This window comes from Mauremys mutica, chromosome 1, assembly GCF_020497125.1.
Source record: "Mauremys mutica isolate MM-2020 ecotype Southern chromosome 1, ASM2049712v1, whole genome shotgun sequence".
Taxonomy (NCBI): domain Eukaryota; kingdom Metazoa; phylum Chordata; order Testudines; family Geoemydidae; genus Mauremys; species Mauremys mutica.
Genome location: NC_059072.1, coordinates 325,783,474 through 325,789,069, shown reverse-complemented (window position 1 = coordinate 325,789,069; position 5,596 = coordinate 325,783,474).

Genomic DNA, 5,596 nt, shown 5'->3' with positions numbered 1-5,596 from the left:
ACTCCCCCACCTTTTCTGCCCTGCCTGTCCTTCCTGAACAGTTTATATCCATCCATGACAGTACTCCAATCATGTGAGTTATCCCACCAAGTCTCTGTTATTCCAATTACATCATAATTCCCTGACTGTGCCAGGACTTCTAGTTCTCCCTGCTTGTTCCCCAGGCTTCTTGCATTTGTGTATAGGCACTTAAGATAACTCGCTGATTGTCCCGCTTTCTCGGTCTGAGACAGGAGTCCTCCCCTCTTGCAGTCTCCTGCTTGTGCTTCCCCCCGGTATCCCACTTCCCCACTTACCTCAGGGCTTTGGTCTCCTTCCCCCGGTGAACCTAGTTTAAAGCCCTCCTCACTAGGTTAGCCAGCCTGCTTGCAAAGATGCTCTTCCCTCTCTTCGTGAGGTGGAGCCCGTCTTTGCCTAGCAATCCTTCTTCTTGGAAGACCATCCCATTGTCAAAGAATCCAAACCCTTCTCTCCGACACCATCTGCGTAGCCATTCGTTGATTTCCACGATTCGACGGTCTCTACCCTGGCCTTTTCCTGCCACAGGGAGGATAGACGAGAACACCACTTGCGCCTCAAACTCCTTTATCCTTCTTCCCAGAGCCACGTAGTCTGCAGTGATACGCTCAAGGTCATTCTTGGCAGTATCATTGGTGCCCACGTGGAGAAGCAGGAAGGGGTAGCGATCTGAGGGCTTGATGAGTCTCGGCAGTCTCTCCGTCACATCGTGAATCCTAGCCCCTGGCAAGCAGCACACCTCTCGGTTTTCCCGGTCAGGGCGGCAGATAGATGACTCAGTCCCCCTGAGGAGAGAGTCCCCGACCACCACCACCCTCCTCCTCCTCCTCTTGGGAGTGGTGGTCGTGGAACCCCCATCCCTAGGACGGCGTATCTCATGCCTTCCAATCAGTGGAGTCTCCTTCTACTCTGTTCCCTCAGGTGTATCATCCACTCCACTCTCTGCACTAGTACCTGTGGAGAGAACATGAAAACGGTTGCTCACCTGTATCTGTGTTTCTGGTACGTGGATGTTTCTGGTACTCTTTCCCCTTCTGGAAGTCACATGCCGCCACTTATCCTCGCTGGCCCTCTGTCCCCGCTGCGTAGCCTGCTCTGAATCTTCAGAACATTGTGCCCGCTGCAGCTGATCCTGACGTCTATCCAGGAAATCCTCATTTTCTTTTATGGAACGCAGGGTTGTTATTCGTTTCTCCAGACCTTGAATTTTCTCTTCCAAGATGGAGATCAGCTTGCACTTTCTACAGAAGGCGGCTCACTCTCCATCAGTCACACTCAGGCTCCTCATGCTTTTGCTCTCATTGACAGGACTTGCTGTCACACTCCCATGTTGCTGCTGTTGCTAGCAAGCAGGCTCACAGCATTACAAAATGTCCATCTTATTGGTTGTCAGCAGCTAAATTCAGAGATCCAGTAAGTGAGAACCATGATATTATGTCTGTCAAGGAGGACCAGCGCTACAGTACGTACTACTTAGTGGCATATTTTCAAAGCCAGCCTCTTCAATCCACACTTTGAATGAAAGGGTAGATATCTTTGAATGACAGGCTTACCCAGGAATCCAGTTAGGAATTGTGCCTCAGCAAGTAACTGCTTCAGATCTGGTTCCTGGAAACCAATGGATTGGTTGCTATTAAACTGTTTAACCCCTCAGCCTGTGGCAATGACAACAGCTCAGACCTTTACAGATAAACATGGGCTTACTTTGTATACCCCCTACTACATTCCTGAATACAATATTTATACTTTAGGCAATTTGTACTGCTTATGATAGCAGAGGAAAATCTCAGTGAGAAGCAGAAACTGGACCTCCTTTCTTTGCACCATTTGCTTTTTGGCCATTACTGATAACAGGCTTCACTGTAAAATTCCATAAGAACCTGAATCCGCCTAACTCCAGGGGGGAATCTTACTACATTTATTTTAACTATTAATCAAGAAATAGATTCTTTAAAAAAAAAATCAGGATTGACAGTTGGCTACAGAACAACATGTGCCACAGCCACAACATTATAATCTGCTTTCTGTCAGGGGTATTTGCCAAGCAAATCAAAACAAGTAGAAATTGTTTCTGCAATACTGAGAGGATTTACACAAAAAATATTACCAGTGAAATCATTAGTGCTTCAGTTGATAAACAATGGGAAATATTTGCAATAAATCATTTTTTGTTAAACCCTTGCAGATTTTCATGGGAAGTCAAGAAATGAAGAAAGGATGCACCCGTTCTTTCTGCAGTGCCAAAGAGGTTTGGTATTATACAAAAAAAAAAAAAAGACACACCATCAAAGGGAGAAATCCTCACATGGTTGTGAAAGGAAAGAGGGCAAAGCTCTTGCACAGACGTGTGAATGAAAAGCACTTCTAAAGAGCGAAATGCAATACCTGGCCTGCAGCAGGCCTAATATCTATGACTAGCACTTTCACTTACTGTGTCTTTGGCAATCTTTCCCCTCAGGTGAACTCTGCTTGATTAGGAAGCAAACTCAGCAGCTCTAAAAATTAGGGGGCTGATCCTCCTTTTATTTATTCCTAATTTACATTGTCTGAAGCTAATAGAGTTACACTGATGTAACTGAGAGGAGAAATAAGATCTACATCTTTTTATCCTAAAAGACATTAAGTACTTGCAACACGTGTACATCCGGTGCCTCTACAATGACATGCACAATTTTAATGCTGGTAGCTGTATGATGGAATGTACAGAGCCAGTGTGAACTTGGAAGGGGACAAGTGTCCATCAGTGCTGGGTTTACAATAGTACCAGACTGGTGCCATGGGGCTGGGCCCCCACACAAAAGGGGCCCTGTCTCAGCCCGCTCCACTTGTCCTGCACCCAGGGGCCCCACCAGCCCACAGGCTCCTCTCCACTCCCTAGCCCCTCACCCCTGAATACACACTGCACAATAAGTATATAACATTCTTCCATGTCACTTGTGGCTTTGCCCTCTTTCCTTTCACAACCATATGAGGATTTCTTCATTTGATGGTGTGTTCTTTTCAGGGAAATAAATTGTTAACGAAGGGCATGATCTGACTCTACACGCATGCTTTTTCCTAGCTGGATGCCCTTCAAGGCTCAAGTGCCATATACCGGAGTGTAACATTGCTTGGTGACTTTCAACAGCAGCAGTTCCCTTTTCTTAGTGAATCTGGAATTAAATGTTCTCTTCACACCGTGTGATGAAACTGAGGGTAGAAATTGACAGAGGATTGTCCCCATCCTGCTCCACACAACAAGGGGCACAGAGGCATGTCTCACTCTGGATAATCTCTAAATGTGAAATGTATTTGTACATTAATTTTCTAATTACAATTGGCACTTCTGACTGCTGCAGTGTCCCCTGCTGACAAATCACAGGGTTTGTGACAGCAGCAATAAGGAGCCCAATGTAATATTTCAAACATATCAATTCGGATTTAATTCTGTTTTAACATCAAAAGAATAACTTTAGTGTTCAGTATTTAAACAATATCGTTCATATCTGCCTACCCAATACAGTTTTCTTGAAGCTTAAAACAGCATTAAAGTTGGATGGAAACTAGTTACCTGAACCAATAATCACTAAACTCCCATTGATTGCAAACAGAGTTGGACACTCTTGTCTGGGAGCATAGCATAGTAAAATCTCATTCCATTGGCAAACTAGTAATAAAAAGGTCAGAGGTATCATCTGAGTCATAAAAATCAACAGAATCATAATTTCAGTGGTGTCATCCTCTGCAGCATGCCAGGGAGAACTCACTTCCCACCCACCCACTCCCTCCGCACCAGATCCCAGCTCTGGGTGCTCTGGTTGATGGAAATTTTAATATAATATTGCTGGAAATGGATTGAGTTGGGTATCATTTGAAAACCCTTTCTGCCATGAACCCAGTGGTACCAAATATGACAAATATAAAACAATGATGTAGATATATAGTCAAGAAAATGTTTACCAATTTTTAAAAATAATTATTTAACATGGGCATGCATTGGTTACATTAACTAAGACCAATATTAGGGTTTTTTTTTTACATGTAGGACTGAAAACATTTATTCAAAGCCACCATGTGTGTCGTCGTCATCTAAGCTAGACCCATTGTCACACTGCTCCTTGGCCATGCCATGCTTGCACATCTCTGTACAAAGCAGGCTGCTGGCCAAACATTTGCAGGGTGGTTGTGACCCTAGGCACCCCTGTATTCACAGCCTATACACTACTGCAATAATATCTATACATATATATATGCCTTGTGTGGTATCACTTGAAAACTAACACTGGTAATGAATATCTTTGTGAAATGTGTGACAAAGCTGTATGTGGAATTAGGGATACTCACTGATATTATGCTTTAAAGTCTGTGACTACAAGGTGTTTAAACTAGGTACGTTGGGGGAGTTGATAAACAGGTTTTCTCCAGCCAAAGGAAAGAGGCCAGGTGTGGCCAAATTCAATGGGCTATTCACTTGTATTGGAGGTTGCAGCAGGAAGAGATAATTTGCATTGCAAAAAACATCAGCAGGGGAGAAGGCAACATGGCGGCTACACCAGACACCATGGCATCCACTCCTAGCAAGGGGAAGGAACTTCATCTGAGGATACATATCAAAAGTTTATTGGATTATAAAGAAAGGAGGAATGAACCCCTAAGTTGTCCTTCACTTGAGGGGACAAGGAAAACCAATACCTTGGCCTGAGGCTGGTGTTCCAATTCCTTACTGTCACACTTGCTGGTGCTGAAGTCACTATGACCACCACTGCACCAATAAAAGTAGTAGTACAGGTCACACGGTACAATTTTTTTTCAGGTTTGGCATCAGCTACTGATCCCTGAAACTCCCATGTACTGCAGGACAAAATGCTTTTCCATAAAAATTTAGGCACTGCAAAGAGTTTTCATATTACTGTTGACATCAGTGCTTTCCTCCCCACTTTTTATATCTCCAGGTCTTTTGCAGCATTTACGAATGTGTTATGATTCATTTCTGCAGATAGGATTGATAAAAACTACAGCCATATGCCATAATTCATCCTCAATAAGTACTTTATATGCCTTTCTGCTAAGCATTTGTTCCTCTTTAATCCCATTCAAAGCACATGCTTCTCTGCACTTAGCCTGTGCATCAGCTATCACCACCACTTTCCCATCTATTAGAGTCTCTGCCAGGCAATTTATGAGCTCCAGCTGAGTTGCACAGTTTGCAGTAGTAAAATCAGTATTTATTTCTGTTGTCTTTACCTTTTGATGCAACACATTACATACATTCTTGGGGTAGCACTCGATGTGATATGCAATGTCATATTCATGAGAGTTTTGTGTTTCTCACCAGTCTCGTGCTGAAACTTAATGGATGCTTTCAGGATTACCGGAGAAGAAGCAGGTGCTCTTCTCAAAATATATGCCAAGGGAACTAGCATAAAGCAAGTCTTGCCTGCAGCAGTTAGCACCTGTCCTGGCATTTTCAACTTTTTCTTCTGCTTGATGTGCTTCCTCTCCAACCCTGCCAAATTCAGTTTATGGTTGCACTTCTTATGGTATGTAAGGCAGCACTGAGTGCTGTGTTTAACCAGGTCTTCCACAGTGATATTCTCCG